The 18,429-nt window shown below is 42.9% G+C and overlaps 1 protein-coding gene across 1 annotated transcript in view; it reads left to right on the top strand.

Moving 5' to 3' along the window:
- The window catches only part of NCS1 (neuronal calcium sensor 1), a 69,525-nt gene that overhangs the window by 184 nt on the left and 50,912 nt on the right, over positions 1 to 18,429 (top strand). Inside the window, exon 2 of the mRNA XM_089535185.1 lies at positions 1,498 to 1,582. The gene's annotated coding sequence lies outside the window, so the exon portion shown is untranslated. The remainder of the gene's footprint in view (positions 1 to 1,497; positions 1,583 to 18,429) is intronic.

Genomic DNA, 18,429 nt, shown 5'->3' with positions numbered 1-18,429 from the left:
GCCCTTGCAGCTCCTGGGCACCGGTTCCCATGTAGAGCCTCAGTCCAGGGTCCCAAGCAGGAGCTTGCAAGGGCTAAGCATGCAGCCATCATCTGGGTTGGCACCCCTTGAACTGGCAGGGCTCCATGCTATGGCATTCTGGGAATGGTAGTTGGTTGCGGCACCAATGTCCAGCTGTTTGTGGATCTTGAGGGTTCAAAACCCACAAAAAAAACAAAAAACTATGGATGCCGGCCACGAAAGCCTTCGGCTTCACATGATTCACATCGTTGTGCTAAAAACCCCGACATCTGAACAACCGCAGTTAAAATAATCCAGGATGAATCTGGGTTGGATCTCTGTTGTTCACATGCATCCCAAAGGCACCGATTCAGTTTTTGGAGGGGCTGCCAAAAATACTAAATACTGTATTATTTAACCAAGGATAATCAATACTGGATTTTAAAAAAAAGGATTCATATCATCAGCAATGTGAATAACCGGTGCAAATAGACCCAGGATTAAACTCGGTATGCCTTGAACATGTTTCAAATGCATTCGTATGCCTTGAACATGTTTCAAATGCATTCGTATGCCTTGAACATGTTTCAAATGCATTCGTATGCCTTGAACATGTTTCAAATGCATTCGTATGCCTTGAACATGTTTCAAATGCATTCGTATGCCTTGAACATGTTTCAAATGCATTCGTATGCCTTGAACATGTTTCAAATGCATTCGTATGCCTTGAACATGTTTCAAATGCATTCGTATGCCTTGAACATGTTTCAAATGCATTCAAATGCACATGTTTCAAATGGTACATGTGAGCAACCAAACTTGCAGAGATGTAGTTCCATAGTGTGAATAACAAACCTGGAACGCATGAGGGAAGTTATCCCATTTGGACTACTGTGACGCACTGAACATGGGGCTGCCAAGGAAGAATGCTTGGAAATTTCAAATGATCCAAAGAACTGCAGCCACAGTGTTAACTGGAGGGCTATTCAGACGGTGCAAATAATCCCAGTAGAACATGAATTGAATCTCTGTTGTTCAAGTGAATAATTCAAATAATTTCACTCATGAATTAGGGGTTTGTTATTCACACTATGGAACCACCTAGATGCACATTTCTGCAAGTGCCATTGATCACACGTGCGAGCGTCAAATAAAGATGGAGTCGACAATGTGAATGCATTTGGAACACATTCAAAGCATGCAGAGTTTTATCCTGGGTCTGTTTGGATCTGTTTGCATTGGTTATTCACACTCCCAACAATGTGGTTCTTTTTTAAAAACTTGGGTGGGGGGGAGACTCGATATCGATTATCATAGATTACAAATGGGTTTTTGGCAGCCCACCCCAAACTTAATCTGGTGTATTCGGGATGCATGTGAACAACAAAGATTCAACCTGGATTCATCCTGGATTATTTTCGTCCTCTGAATAAACCTTACGTGTCTTGAACATGTTTTGAATACATCCGCATCATCGACTCGCATCTTTATTTGCAGTGCTGATACATGTGCGACAAGACTCACAGATGTGCAGAGGTGCGGTTCCAATAGAAAAATAGTGCGATCAAGAAATCAGGAATGCGTGAGTAAGATTATCTGCATATTCGCATTGCAAAAACAAAAAGTCTAGATAACCCTGGGTGCCTGAATCTGGGATTTTCTGTCATGTGTAAATATGTTTGGTTGGTTATTATATTGGATTACATATAGATGTCAGAATCTGTGATTTTATGTCATGTATAAATAGTTATGAAAGAACACATCGTTGTTAGAATGGAAGGGGAATGATGGGAAGTGTAGTACTAATTACATATAATTAGCGTCCCAAGGTTGACTCAGCCTTCCATCCTTTTGTAGGATGGTAAAATGAATACCCAGCTTGTTGGAGGCAATTGGTTTAGAGATTGTAAACGCAGAGAGTGCTAAATTCACTATGAAGCAGTATAGAAATGTAAAGGCTATTGCTATTATTCCAACAGGGTTTTAAAACAGAAGGGAATTTTTAAATAATGGGTTTTTAAGAGGGTGCTGTATTGACTTAAATTGAACTGTTTTAATTGCATTTTAAATATAGATTTAAATAGTTCTAATATTGTGAATAGTTTAATTTCATTTTATCATTCACTCTTTGTATGTGTTTAGCCTTATTCTTGTTTTTAGCTTGTTTTTGGCTTGTATTCTTGTTTTAAAATGTAAGCTGCCTTGAATCCAAATTTTGAGGAAAAGGCAGGATGATGATGATGAGGATGATGATGAGGATGATGATGATGGGCTGACTTGGTACAGTGCCCTTTTGCTTGACTCCCTTTGGCTTTTACAAGATGTCCAAAAATTGAGTTTACAATTTCAATTGTATATAGAATTGAAATTGTAAAGATAATTTTGGGTAATTTTCAGTTCCTCCCCTTTTTGTGCCTTCCCTTTTGGCGCTTGCATTCTTATTTTTTAAATCCTCCACATTTTCTCTCCAAGCCTCACTTCATCCCAGAGGTAACAGATCTATGCATATGCATTTCTTGCACCACCAGCAACGTACGATATTGGAAAATGAAGGCGTGCGGACATAAGCTGCAAACGATTGCTTAATGATTCTGGAGAGAACGAAGATAGGGAACTTAATGAAAAGTATTGGCTCAAACGTCTGTTGAGGCTTTAGCTGCTTTGTTCGGTGCGTGTGTGTTGGGATACCAAAGAGAGTGTCTGGTTCTGGGGCATTTACAGTGCAAAAGGTGAGAGTGAGGCCGTAAGAAGATCTGTTGCTGAGAAATTTGAGAACCAAGTTTTCATTTGAGAGCATCAACTTGCTAGGTGGCTTTTGATAAGACAGTATTAGCTTGGCACCAGATGCCATCTGATTTGTAAAGCTAGTCCCTGGTTAGTCTTTGGATGGGAGACCGCCAAGGAATCCCAGGTGCTGTAGGCTCTATTTCAGAGGAAGGAACTGGCAAAACCACATCTGAGCATTCCTTGCCTAAGACAACGCTAAGAAAACGCCAGCATGGCATAGCAGTTTGAGCATTGGACGATGACTCTGGAGACCAGGGCTTGATACCCACTGGGTGACCTTTGACTAGTCACATATTCTCAGCCCAAGGGGAAAGCAATGGCAAACCTCCTCTGAACAAAACTTGCCAAGAAAACCCCATGATAGGTTCACTTTAGGGTTGTCATAAATTGGAAACAACTTGAAGGCACACAACACACACAAAAAAAACCACTGTGAAATTTATGGGATCGTCATAAGCAATTTGGAGGCATACATACAGACACTTGTTTCTTTCCTCCACTCCTCACATGGCAGGGAGGTGTAAAATACTGACCCACATTACAGGATTGTTGTATAAAATGGCCTTTTAATATGTTTATGCCAGCTGGTTCCTTTTTTACTAGCCTGTTAGGGGCTGGCAGAGGCAGGCATTGCTGTCTTAGGTACAGAGGAAGGGATTTCCCCTTCCCATCAGTTGACTTGCTTTCAGTGCTATGCACAAAGCATTCTTGTCTCTTCTTATCTAGCCTGTTTACTCACCATCATAAAACTCCCGTTGCTTTGGAGGTGAAAACATTTTTGCCATTCCTGGAAAACTGAAATACACTCTACGTTGGACTGCCTTTGGAAACTGTTTGGAAACTGTTCAGAAACTGCAACGGGTCCAAAATGCTGCTTCCGGACTGGTTATAGGGAAGACATAACTCCCATATTGCAGCGACTTCAGTGGCTACTGGTCCATTTCCAGGCGCAATTCAAATACTAGCTATGATCTTTAAAGCCCTATATGGTGTGAGTCCAGACTATCTGAAAGGCTGTATCGTCTTGTATGAACCTGACCAACTTTCAAGATGTTTGGGGAATGCCATCATGTTATCATAGAATCACAGAGTTGGAAGAGACGCCAAGGGCCTTCCAGTCCAACTCCCCACCATGTTGAAATTCATTTTGTTAGCTTTGGCCCAGCTTTCTAATCTATTAAGGTCATTTTGAATTTTGATCCTCTCCTTTGTGGTATTAGCTACTCCTCCTAATTTGGTGTCATCTGCAAATTTGATAAGCATGTCAACCATTCTTTTATCCAATTCATACATGTGGAACTAAAATTATTATTTCTATAAACTCCCATATTTATAATGAATGCCCTTTGCTCAATGCTGTGTTTTGGGGCTCAGCATTTTCCCCCCTTTGCTTTCTGCCTTCCGCCAGAATTGCTGCCGCTTCCGTTTAACTTCCTGGTGGATGGAATAAAATAAACCCAGTAATTAGGGAGTCCAAATCATCCCTTGTTTTGCCATTTCTGGTGACTTTCGTCCTCCAACCCACATGATCTTGGAGGCAGGGCAGGTTTTAAAATAGAACTGAATCCCTTAGCATCACTCAGCATCCACCAGGGAATTGACATTTAGGTGTGGCATCTTGGTTTTAGTGTTGGACTATGGCTCTGGAGACCAAGGTTCGATTCCCAGCTTGGCCATGAAACCCACTGGGTGACCTTGGGCAAGTCACACTCTCTCAACCTCAGAGGAAAGCAATGGCAAACCCCCTCTGAACCGATCTTGCCAAGAAAACCCCATGATGGGGTCGTCTTACAGTCACCATAAGTCGGAAATGACTTGAAGGCACACAATAACAACAACTGGAAGATGTACCTTGTTATTTTCCTTTAAGTTATGACATGTTGCTAAATATTACATTGCTCTCAAGTATATGTATGCAGAAATGTAAGTTACTGCACTTAGACAGAAAAAAATGAAATGTATAGATACACGATGGGGGACACTTGGCTTAAGGAGACTACTTATAAAAGGGATCTCTAGGAGTCCTAGTAGACCACAAGCCGAACATGAGTCAACAGAGTGATGTGGCAGCTAAAAAGGCCAATGTGATTCTAAGCTGCATCAATAGAAGTATAGTGTCTAAATCAAGGGAAATAATCATGCCACTCTATTCTGCTTTGGTCAGGCCTCACCTGGCATCCTGTGTCCAGTTCTGGGCGCCAGTCAGGGAGGTGATGGGCCTGAATTTGCAAAACTTGAGCAGAGTGTTTAAGGATAAGAGGTCTTGGAGATGTCTCAAAGTCAAGGTTGACTCGAGGTTAATTAACAACAATAACTAGGGTTAACAGTAACAATGAAGAGTTGCCAGGGTTGCGTGTAAAAGTACGTAGTCTTTCAATTCATAACTCTTTCATTTGACCTGAAATCCTGTGCCCTCTGCTTAGCATTTTGTTCCCATTTGCGGGCAGCCTACCGCAACCAAACGGCCGCTTTCCTCATGGCTATCTTCCTCAGTGCAAGTCCTGAGACCGATTTCCGCAGGGTTGTTGTCTCTAAGAGGCAACCATTCCTCTTTTCCTTTCTCCCTTCCTGCCTCAGCCTGTTAAAATCCAGCCTCTGCTCCATGCGGCACCAGAGATGTGTTGACAAATACAGCCGCTCTGTTTTTTAAGCATTGCCGCTTTAATGAGCTTGTTTTCAGAGGCCTGGCTAATAGAGGATTATGTATTTTTCAAATGGCTGCTGAAGGGAATATGTCCCTCGACGTTTAATTGTGCATCTTCCTTTCCCTAGGAAAGAAAATGTGCTCTCCTAGTAGGATCCATTCCTCATCCTCTGTTCTTTCCCCCCTTTTTTGTTACTGGCTTACCCAGGGAGGCATGGAGTTTATGGGAATGCTGTTGCGTTGTGCGCTGGAAAGAGGTGGCTTTGATTTGGAATCAAAGAGCTTGAAGGCACTTCAAGGGCCATCTAGTCTCACCCACACCATGCACAGCTAAAGCACTCCTGAAAGATGCCCATCCAACCTCTGGTTAAAAATCTCCAAAAAGAAGAGTTCAGGCAATCTGTTCCACTGTCTAACAACCCTTACCCTCAAGTTCTTCCTAAAATTTGGATGGAATCTCTTCGCTTGCAATTCGAATCTATTGAACCATGTTTTTGTCTCTGGACTGAATCACAGAATTGGAAGGGACCACAAAGGCCACGTACTCTAACCCCCTGCCATTCAAGAATGTACAACTGAAATTCTTTTGAGAGGTGGCCATCCAACCAATCTGCCCTTCCCAGTATGCACCCCCTTTTTTGCAGGCTTTCCTAAACTTAGTACATAAATTCTTCTCAGATATCATCATTTGGCCCTCATCTTGCAATAATAAATCCAAAAAGTAGGGGGTAGTTTTCTGTTTTTCTGTGCAGTGTTTCTGTATTTTCTGCAGTACATTCATTCCAAGTTTTTATACCCCGCTCTTCTGCCAGAGCGGCTTACAAATTGTATGTTTTTACAGAGGTAGTGGTCAAGTGGGATATAAGCAGAACAAGTGGTCATCAAGCAAATCGGAGTCAAGGTTGGAGATGTGGCTGCAGAGTGGTTAGCCAACCTTTTGCAACCTGGTGCCAGCCAGTAGTGTCAGTTAGGGTCTTATCATTCCGAACAGCCCAAGCCACTGTGGCCAGTGGTTAAGAATTTATGGGAGACGAAATTCAGAAACGTCTGGAAGGTACCCCATTCTTGAAGGCTGGATTCTTTTTTGCCTTCTCTGGGGCAGTTATTATACAAAGCTGAGATTGACTGATCAAGGGTCTAGAAACCAAGCTGTATCGAGAAAGGCTCATGGGAGTTGCGTATGTTTAGCTTGCAGAACAGAAGATGGAGAGGTGATGTGATATCCATCTTTAAATATCTGAAGGGATGCCATGTAGAAGGTGCAGCGGGCTTGTTCTCCTCTGCTTCAGAGACTAGAACAGTGATGGCGAACCTATGGCACACGTGCCAGAGGTGGTACTCAGAGCCCTCTCTGTGAGCACACATGCTGTTGTCCTAGCACAGAGTTTGCCAGAGTTTCTTACTAGAAAACCAGAGGAACGTGGCACTTTGCAATAAATAAGTGGGGTCTGGGTTGCAGTTTGGGCATTCGGTCTGTAAAAGGTTCACCATCACTGGACTAGAACATGGATCACCAGATTCAAATGACAAGAAAATAGATTCCACTTAAACATTGGGAAGAAGAACTTCTTGACAGCAAGACCGCTTAACAATGGAATAGAGACTGCCTTGAGAGGTAAGAGACTCTCTTTCCTGGAGGCCTTTAAACAGAGATTGATGGCTATCTCTCAGAAGTGCTTTAGCTGTGAATTCCTGCATGGTTGGGGATTGGACTCCATGGCCCTTTCAGTTCCTTCCAGCTCTAAGATTCTGTAATTCCTCAGATCACCTGGTTTAGTCAAGTTGAAGAACTGCAGTACTCTGTCTGACCATTATGTAGGTGATGCTGCCGTATCATAAAAGCAAGGCCAGTAACTGCACATATCTGCAAGTTCACTCCATGGTGCAAAGGGTAAGTTACCCAAGCCTTACTGCCTAAGTCCCTGATGGGAATTGCTAGATACTTTCATTTGCTTGCTTGTGTGCACCTCTTCCACTTATATTAAAAGAACATTGCAAATAATATAAAAATAATCTGTGTGTGATGTGTGCCTTCAAGCCGTTTCCAATTTATGGAAGGCTAACCTATCACAGGGTTGGCAGTTTTCTTCAGAGGGGATTTGCCATTGCCATCCTCTGAGGCTGAGACTGTGATTTGTCCAAAGTCACACAGTGGGTTTCCATGGCTTAGCTGAGATTCGAACCCTGGTTTCCAGAGTTGTCGTCAATGCTCAAAGCACAACACCATGCTGGCTGTCTAATAAAACCTCTCAGACTCCAAGGTTATCATCCTGGCTACCTAGAAACAATAGGATATTTATGTTTAGCCTGGAGATGAGAAGACTGAGAGGTGATATGATTGCCAACTTTAAATATCGGATGACCTGTCATGTAGAAGATGGAGCAAGCTTGTTTTCTACTGCTTCAGAGGGCAAGACACAAACAACTGGACTCAAATTACAAGAAAAGAGATTCAGACCGAACATTGGGAAGAATTTCCTTCTGGTAAGAGCTGTTTAATGCGGAACAGACTGTCTTAGAAGGTGATTGACGTCCCTTCCTTGAAAGTCTTTAAACAGAGGTTGGATGCCCAATTGTTAGGGGATACATTGAAAGGTGGTGGAGATTAGATGGCTCTCTGGATCCCTTCCAACGCTGTGATTCTGTGTACGCTTATCCTTAGCATTGCTTTCTTTCCAGTTGCAGAACAGGATTGTATTGCATTTCATTAATGCATTACCGTTTTGATTTTATTGATCACCTTTTCATAGTACTCCCCTTCCCTGGTCTCCAAATCAGATGCAAAACAACTCTGAAATAACAGAGAGTATTACTGAAATAACAGCAAGAATTAACAAAGATGTGATGGGATACATTTTAGTCAGCCCACTTTTTGGGTGAGCTGGCCGCAACGTTAACATGGCCATTCCTCTGAATGCTGGCAACATAGAAATGTGTGGTTGTTGTTGCTGTTTTAAAAAATCAGACTTTAGAGAAGTTCTTAATTTGAACAACTGCTACCCATGCTTGTTGGAGTATTGAGGGAGTTGTAGTCCCTCACCCCACCCCAACTTTTAATTAGAACGTATCTTTAGCCTAGAATAAGATGCAAACCTGTCTTCCCATCTGATGGGCAAAGAAGGGAAGGGATTTGTGGGGCAAGGAGAGAGAAGAGTGGCTTTACTCTTTGTTCACCATCTCCACATCCATACATCGCTATATATCAGATATATACCTGATCTGAAAACAAAACCTTTTTGGAGGAGGTGTAGATACATTGATCAAAATGGAGACACTGCAGTCAAGAAATAAGAAGCCCAGGAATGGGAGGGGCAGCCATGGAGGAACTAGACAAGATCCTGAAGTGTAAGGATATACAAAAGGTAAAGGTAATCTCATGACATGAATGTCTAGTCGTAACCGACTGTAGGGGATGGTGCTCATTTCTGTTAATAAGCCGAAGAGCCAGTGTTGGCTGTTCATGACTTCACTAAACACTGTTTACCTTCCCACCGAAATGGTACCTATTTATCTACTTGCATTTGCATGATTTTGAACTGCTAGGTTGGCAGAAGCTGGGACTAGTGACAGGAGCTCACTACATCATGTAGCACCTGGGCCTCGAACTGCCAACCTTCCGATCACCCAATTTTCAGAATTGGTGTCTTAATCACTAAGCCACTGCATCCCTATAGATATACAACTGAGCACTAAAGTTAGAAATGTACAAGGCATTGTGTTCCCCGTTACCAAGTACAGATGAGACAGCTGGACAGTGAAGTAAGCGGACAGGAAGAAAATGAACTCATTTGAGATGTGGTGCTGGAGGAGAGTGCTGAGGATACAGTGGATGGCCAAAAAGAAAAAGAAATGGGTCTTTGAATAGATCAAGCCTAAATATCACTGGAAGCCGAGATGATGAAACTGAGGCTGTTGTACGTTGGCTGCATCATGAGAAGGCAGGAGTCATTAGAAATGAGGATAATGCTTGGAAAGGTAGAAGGCAGTAGAAAGAAGAAATCTGCACACCAGATGGATAGACTCTATTAGGGAGGTCACGGGTCTGAATATACAGAACCTAAACAGATAGGGGGTTTCAGAGGTATCTCATCCATGGGGTTACCATGAATCGGGACCAACTCAAGGGCAGTTAAGAACAACAAGTGGACACATACTACCCAATTCCATGCATTTAAAGAATTTGTACCGGAGAGAGATGTGCAGACTAGCTTCACCCTGTGCCCAAATGACAGCCTCCCTCCCCTTTTGACAGGCCGTGGCTGCAATCCAACGTTCCCTCGGGGCAGTATAAATATCTGCATGCACAGATACGCTAGGCTAGCACTACGCAACTTCAATGAATAATAGCAACATTGTGCAACACATGTCAGTGACTGAGTGCCACTGAGCAATGCAAAACCACAATGTACAGCTTTGCCATAGGCACAACTCCACTTTCACCACTCTCAGCAGAATATGTCTGCTGCACTATGGCAAAAGATTTCCTCTGCGTGTATAGTAGGTGTATTGTCACTAATAGGATGCCAGCCCCCCGTCTCCCCCGTAGGAGATTATCCAGGCCCTGAGTTCCTCAGGAGAGATCATTTTCTCTTATCCTCCACTTTTACAGGCACATCTGGTGGGGATGTGAGATAAGACCTGCTTGTTGGGTGTCCCAAGACTTTGAAACCTGCATCCTAGCAAGGTTAAAATGGTCCCTCCTTGCTAGAGGAGTTGGAAGAGACTGGAAGGGACATCTAATCCAACCCTTGGCCATGTAGGCAGACACGACTGAAGCACTCCCAAGAGATGCCAGTCCAACCTATGTTTAAAGACCTCCCAAGAAAGAGGGTCCACTTCCATCCAAGGCAATCTGTTCCACTCACTTTCCATTAGCAAGCAAAGGCTTGTTGATTCCAGCAGCTCTTTGAGAACTGAAAGGGATCTGAATATTGTTTATAATTGTGTCATTTTCAATTGTAGTTTCCTTTTTAATATTCCTAATTGTATGTTTTACATTGTTCTTAATATTGTTGATAGTTTGATTCCATTTGAATGTTGACCTTTTGTGTGTTTTAACTGCATTCCGTTTGTTTGAATTACTAAACTCTGGTTCTGGGCAAAAGGCAGCATATAAATGAGATTAACAATAATAATAATTCCCCAGTGAATGCTTGAGAAAAGACATTCCTGCAATTAGGGTGCCTCTCTGAGTGCATGAGCTTTGTATTTTCTCATTCTCTTGACTGTTCATCAGGGAAACTATGTACTTACACAGTGTTCGGTAGTATGGCCTGGGCCAGGGCTTGGGAAAGTTACATTTTTGGAATCTATCTCCCACAGTCCTCCACTCATTACAGTCAGGAGGGTCAGGATTGCCATGGAAATGTGGTGGGTCACTTACCATCTGTTGCCCATAGGTATGGATAGGTAGGTAGGTCGGTCGGTCGGTCGGTCTGTGTTGTTTGTTTTGTGTTGCATGTGTGTCTTCTTCCATGGTGGGTACTGAACCAGTCTAGAAGGTATCACTTTTGTTCTGGAAGACGTCCTGTCCCTGGCCATTACCAAATGGAGGTGGTTAGGGTCATAACATAGTGTAGGACAATGAAGCTCTGTCCAAACCTGCCAGAGCCATAACTGGACTGTTTTGGACTTCCAGATGTTCTGTGTGTGTGGTTGCCAGAACTTAGGGCTTGGTGCCGAGTGTTTAGGTTTCATGAGTCAATTCTAGGTAGGAGACCAGAGTTCAAATTATCTAGATTTGGGAGGGCTTAGCTATAGGCAAGTGGAACAGACTGTGTGTGAATCTACAGGTCAATGATTAAATGCAGTTTGCAAGACTTTGTGCATTTCTCACTGCAATTTGCAAAGACTCCCCAGAGCAAGATTTCTCAACCCTAAGACTTTGAGAAACCTAAGACTTTGTGAGGGGTTCAGTGAGACATCATTAATTTTTGTTATTTTTATTTTATTTTATTTCTTAGCTATAGATACAATGTTTAGGCAGGTGTTCCCTGAAACCTGAAAATTATTTCAGGGGCTCCTCCAGGGAAAAAGGTTGAGAAAGACTGTCTCCAGAGAGTCTCTTAACTTCTCCTTCCCTCCCAGCTGTTGTGGCACCAAGACTTACCTTCTCTCCTGCTCTGGATCCACCTTGGATAGAAGCAAGTAGGCTAGATTAAAGGTTCCTTATCCTTTCTTCTTGAGTAAGTGAGAAGGAATAATCCCCTCGTTTTACTTTGCTCTGGGGATGTCTCTTCTAGCTAAGATTTCTCTCCTAATTTCCATACTGAAAAATATGTTCTCTCTCTGAACTGGTAGCCTTACCTGTGTGATGAGCCACAGGGCAATGGGCTGCAGGATCTGCTGAGGGCAGTCTCCCTTCTTGGTCCATGCTGATGGGAATTTTAGTCCTGCGACATCTGGATATATTTGCTAAGGCAGTGCTCTTGCCCAGAGATTCCTCCCCCACAAAACCCCCAAACAGGAGAGCAGAATCCAGGCCTTGCAATCTGGGAATTCTAGTTATAAAAGGCATTTGAACTGGGTCTCTGAAACACGCTGCAGAAATAATCCAGTTTGAGGCCACTTTTGCTGCCCCGGCTGAAGTCATTTTAACCTTCTCTGTCAGAGAGCTCTGGTGTCACAATAAACTACAATATCCAGGATTCCCTAGTGCTGAGCCAGGGCAGTTAAAGCGGTCTCATACTGGATTATTTCTGCAGTGTGTTTTGAAACTTAGCCTTCCTACAGGAAGTACTGTCGGAGGTCTTTGTGTCTGAGTTGGGCATTGTCTGAGCCGCCAAAATCTTCCTTAGTTCTCATGTTCTTCATCTTGCTTGTTTGGTCCTGCCTTGTAGTTCATTCCCGGCTCCTCAACTTGTTCTTTGGCTCTGTGGCCTCTACTTTCTGGCTCTTGGCTGACTCTGGGTGGCTGCCTATAGCTCACGCCTGAGAGAAGCACTTACTTTTTATTACTTGCGATGCACTTGAGTCTTGGCACTAAGGACAAGCTCTGACTGAAGCTTTTAAAAAGGAAAAAGGCAAAGATAACTTGTAGTCTATAACCTGTGCTAGTCACTGATCTGACTCCAGTTGCTCCTTCCTTAAGTATCTGGCAATGTGCAAAAGCCAGCCTAAGACATTGTGCCTCCTGAGGCAAAAGTGTTTAGTACCCAAACACAGCCAAGTTATTTGGATACTTGAGATAAAAAAAGAAAGCCCACAAATCCTTCTTTTCTTGTTAATTAAAATCATGATAAGTAAGATCTTGTGTCATCAATTTTAACTCTAATGGCGGAGCTCCACTCTTGTACCTTTTCATCCAAGCAGCATCCCAACTGAAGGTTTCCAAGGAACTGCAGGTTGGAGCCCTGCGAAATGACATATGCAATTTCTCCTGGCTGTTGAGTGAAACTGGGAGAGGGCTGCAGTCATTTCCAAGCACCCCCTTCTGTAGAAACCCTTTGGTTGAGGTACTGGCTGGACGAAAAGGTTGGTTTTGGGGGTCGTTTTTGCAATCGTGAATGAGCAAAAGTGAATGCCGACGTTATGACATCGTAAGTCCAGTTTGAAATTGCATAACTGCTGAACAGAATGCCATCCAGCAACAATAAATGAAGTAACCAACATTTGGCTGCCTTTTTATGACATCCCAGATTTAGTGCCTGAGGTAGCTACCCCACCTTGCCAAAAAATAGGGAGCGATTGTGATGTGGGTTGCACCCTTGACTTTGAAGGATCTGCTGGTGTTTGTGGAAGTGGGAGTTTGCAGGCAAGAAGTTGTGGCTCAGGAGACTTCGTTGTTGTCGTGTGCCTTCAAGTCATTTCCGACTTATGGTGACCCTAAAGTGAACCTGTCTTGGGGTCTTCTTATCAAGTTTCTTCAGTCCTTGCTATTGTACATATAGCAAAAGCAATCTATTTAGAGAGGGTTTTGAACCCTTTGGCAAGCAGGTTTATTGCTTTCACACGTCAGTACCAAATGACCTCTGTACAGATCTGAAAGACCTGTATCACCTTACGCAGCCCTTTAAAAATTTAGTGCACCAGACATGCATTGCATCTTTCTGGATCCTGTTACATTCTATCACACTCCCACAACTTTATAAATATGCTTTATACCTGAGGCTTTAATGTCCTTCTGTACCTGTTCTGAAGACGTGGGTTTATAGCCACAAAAACTCATTTGAAAATAAAAAGCAGTCTTAAAGATGCTGCCACATTACTTTTTACCCTTCCCTTCCTCCATCTTATCATCCTTGTTGCCCTTCTCTGAACCCTCACCAACTTGTCTATATCCTCCTTAAAATGTGCTCAGAACCGAACGCAGTTCTGCAGATGATTCCTGACTAGCCCAGAACATAGTGAGACAAATATTATCCTTGTCTTGAAAACTATGATTCTATTAATGCAGGCAAATGCCGTTCCAAAGGATCGCCACCAGACTAGATAGCCTACAAGCCTTCTCCAGCAATAGTCCAATGCCCTCAGCATCAGATTTGCCCGATAGTCACAGAATCATGAAATATAGCCAGCCCTCTGTCCTTCAGTGCCCTATAATCAGGATTTAATTTCATCTAGGGCCTCCGAGAGTATATCCCCAAAATCTGATTTCAGCACTATGCCTCAGGCATGGAATGTATAAAAATAAAACATTATGCCGTGCTTCTTCGTTGCAGTTACTGCTCCTTTTGTTCTAAGTGCAAGTCAGTGGCTTGTTTATCTCATCAACAAATACATCCCCAATCTGTAGTAAATGAAATCGAGTCGATTTATAAAGCTTGATGATGAGGTTAATAATAAACAACAACAACAGCAATAATAATACTGCTTTTGGTGATAAAGCCAAGTGACTCAGCTCAAAACAATAGTTACATGTCAAGGAAGCACCCAGTCATCGAAGTGTTCAAAGAGTCAAAAAGAGACAAAGTGACATTTGGAATTTAACAATGCAATTAAAATAAATATCTGTTACACCAACAATGCCTACACTAGCTCTGAAGTACTTGTTTTCTGAAAGCAAGCAGGGGAATTATTTAGTTCATCATTCAGACACACACAGAATGTATTTTCCTGGTTTGAAAGTAAGACAGAAATCTTAGTAAAAGCTATTCCCAGATCAAGGTGAAATAAAGGGGTTATTTCTTCTCATCTACTCGGGGAGACAGAATAAGGAACCTACCCTACTTGCTTTTAGCTAGAAGGTGGGTGCAGAATATAGAGTCGTAGAGTTGGAAGAGACCCCAAGGGCCATCCAGTCCAGCCTCATTCTGCCATGCAGGAACACATAGTCAAAGCACCCCAGACAGATGGCCATCCAGGCTCTGCTTAAAAACCTCCAAAGAAAGAGACTCCATAGTAAAAGGCAGTGTATTCCAGATTGGAGAGTGAGCCCAGGGAAGACTAGTAGTCTTTTCGGCCCCAGCTATGATGGACAATGTTTAGGAATAAGTGACATCGAAAGAACACCAGGTCAGGGAGAGCTGGTATCTATGAATACACGCACGTACCTTTCACATTTGCTGTAATTTGGCTTGTACAAAGAAACTGGGGGTCTTTGCCACTGTTTTTACACTTGGATAGTGTCAGTTTCCTTCAGAGGAGGTGTTACAAGGATGTGCAGTTGCACACAGTAAGTGTGACTGTTTCTAATCCATTGGGGATGGACATGGCAGAAACGATGCTTCTCGGCAGTGGCTGACCTGTGGAAAAGTATTGCTCAGGATGTTGTATGAATCAGATATCCTGAAGGTAGTGGATGACAGTCAGAATATGAACATTGTTGTTAACCACCCTTGAGTCAATCTCGACTCATGGCGACCCTATGGATGAGACATCTCCAAGACCACCTGTCCTCCACTATTCTTCTAGGTTCTTGCAGATTCATACCTGTGACCTCCTTAACTGTGGCCATCCATCTAGCATGTGGTCTTTCTCTCTTTCTACTTCCCTCCACCATTCCTAACATTATTGTCTTTTCCAATGATTCATGCCTTCTCATGATGCGGCCAAAGTTTAGTCATCTTTGCCTCTCGGGAAATTTCAGGCTCGATCTGTTCAAGGACCCATTTGTTTGTCTTTCTGGCCTTCCACAGTATCCTCAGCACTCTTCTGCAGCAGCATGTCTCAAATGAATATATTCTCCTTTTATCCATTTTCTTAAATGAACATAGAAGGCTTTCAAAAGTGTCATGGTCTTTTTTTAAACTACAACTCCACTACAGCTACTAAAGAAAATAAATTCTGCCTAAACATTAGGAAGAACTTACTGACTTTGAGATGTTCAACAGTGCAATAGATGACATTGGTGAGTGGTGGGCTCTCCATCTTTGGATGTCTTTAAACGGAGGTTGGATGGGCATCTTTCAGGTGTGGTCTAATGGTATACTCCTGCATGGCGGGGAGTTAGAATAGATAGCCTTTGTGCCCTTTTCCAGCTCTTAAGATGCTGTATTTCCCCAAATCCGTCAGCCAACAGGCCCAATGGGGGATTCTAGATGTTAAAATCCAGAACAGAATCTTTGCCAAGATTGGATGGATTGAGGTTTCTGTCACAGCTGGTCTCCCACATGTGTGTACTAGAGATTTCAGTGTTGCTGCAATGTAACTGTAATCTATGGCTAAGGTTGACAAAGCAAAGAAGGTTGGGGAGGGCTGCATTTCTAAATAAATAACAGTTCGGGTAGGGTGGTTGCCGGCACTATTACTCTGCTGGATTCTTTTGCCAAGCCTAGTCTAATATTTCACCCCAGAGTGTTTTTCTTTTGCCTCCATGGAGATTAGACAAATAATGATTTGCCAAGACCTGTTGGAGATGACAATGGGGTTTCATTTTGAGAAGGGTTTACTGCCACTCTACCCTGGCATGAAATGAGCTGACAGGCTGCTCCTTATCGCTGGCATTCACAGAAAGTTGCTTTTTCTGTTAATTGAGCCGTAGCAGTGCACCATCGGTTGAAATGGCTTCTGTAACAAAGGGTGAAGGAATCTAGTGGGTGGGATCAATAGAATAGCTTGCAAACTAGGAGTAGGGGGAGGAATGATTGTATACTGATAGTATCAAATTTAATTGTTGCATTGTGTTTGTTGTTGTTAACTGCATCCATGTCAGCCTTGACTTATAGAGATCCCATGAAAGAAAGACATCTAAGCCACCCTATCACCAACCTCAGGGCAGCCATTGTGGCTTCCTTGATGGATTTTATCCATCTGTTATGTGGTCATCTTCTTTTCCTGCTGTCTTCTGCTTTACCAAGCATTATTGTCTTTTCTAGTGAACCGTGCCTTCTCACAATATGACCAAAGTATGACAGCCTCAGTTTAGTCATTTTGGCTTCTAGGGAGAATGTGGTGCTGGAGGAGAGTTTAGGGATACCATGGACTGCTGAAAAGAGCAATAAATGGCAGCTAGAGCAAATCAGGCTTGGACTCTTCCTGAAATACTAAACTGAGACTGGCGTACTTTGGGCATACCATAGGAAGACATGACTCATTAGAAAAGACGATAATGTTTGGTAAAGTAGAAGGCAGTAAGAAAAAAGGAAGACTGCATTACAGATGGATAGACTCAGTCAAGGAAGCCACAGCTCTGAGTCTGCAAAACCTGAGCAGATCTGGTGATGGTGATGTCTTGGAAGTCTTATTCATAGGATTACCATAAGTCAAAGTCAACTTGCCAGCAGTTAACTATGGTCCCAAAGAGACAGGCCAAAATAAAGCTGCTTCAGGTCACTTTGGAGGTATGCTGTTTAAATTATGCTTGCGTCCTAAGAGGCCGGAAGCTGCGCCAAGGCTGTGCTCCAGTCCTAAAGATGGGAGTGCAGCTTTGATGCAGCTTCTGGCTTCTGAAGATATACATCCAAAGTAACCCAAAGCAGCTTTATTTTGGCCTGTCTGTTCAGGCCCTAAGACAATAAATTTGTTATCCCAAGTGCTTATGTTGCCTCTAGTTGTGTAATGCATGGCTGGCAAAATCCTTTAGGAATTTGATTGATTGATTCATTGATTGATTCATTCATTCAGTGATTCATTTTTCTGGCTGAATTCTTGAAAAATACATCCAGTTGTTATTGCAGTTTGTGTACCTTCAAACTGCTTTAACTTAACAGTGCATCTTTGGACAACAGATGGCGGTAAAGGGGCAACTTAGCACTTCCCCTTCGAGTGCTGGGTTGGGGGCCGTGGCACTCGCACGCCATGCTCCCAAACTGGCATTTCCCCAGTGCAAAAAGAAGTGGCAGAAAGAGTGCCTTTGCTGTGGTGGCGGTGGTTTTTCAGCATTTCTGCAGCTCAGTGTGTGTAAACGCTTTGCTGCCAAAATGCCATAAATCCACCTCATATGTGATCAACCGTGCGGCTTCCTGGTGGCTTGGGGGCATGCTGCTATCTGAATTCCATGCCGCCAGGAAGCCGGCTTTATTTGCCAGTCTGTTTTGCCCCTAAGTCAACACTATCATGGCACTTTCTTGGCAATATTTATTCAGAGGTGGTACTGTTTTACTTTGTAAAAAGAAACTTCTTTGTCATAGGCTTTGTCACTGAGGTATACCTGTATCTCTAGGAGGGTAGTTGGCTTCTTCTAGAGATGGCACAGCTGGGACTTGGAGGAAACCTTGTCCCTTTCATTGTTGAGTTCTTTACTACTATAACCATGTGGGACTGCCTACAACAGGCAAGGTAAACAGCAGCTACATTCAAGAATCCCCATAGAACCTGCATAAACAACAAAACAGAAGGAAACTGGGAGAGTAGATAAGCCTGCCTCATCCGTTGCTCCCAGTATTTTTTTTTTAAAAATGCATAGATCTAGAAGTCATCAAAATGGAAATCATAAGAAAAGTGACGGCCACTAAAAGAAAAACATCACCTCTGGATTCATTTTTTCAAGACACTTTCAAGTGTTCTCTAAAAGGTTCAGAATGTTTTTTCTTTGTTTATCCAAGGTATACCTAGAATCATAGAGCTGGAAGAGACCCCAAGGGCCATCCAGTCCAAACTCATTTTGCCATACAGGAACA

This window comes from Sceloporus occidentalis, unplaced genomic scaffold (genome assembly GCF_023333645.1).
Source record: "Sceloporus occidentalis isolate IW3139 unplaced genomic scaffold, rSceOcc1.0.p SCAF_8, whole genome shotgun sequence".
Classification (NCBI taxonomy): domain Eukaryota; kingdom Metazoa; phylum Chordata; class Lepidosauria; order Squamata; family Phrynosomatidae; genus Sceloporus; species Sceloporus occidentalis.
The sequence above is the reverse complement of the archived record's forward strand: the minus strand, read 5'-3'. Positions and strand labels throughout refer to the sequence as shown.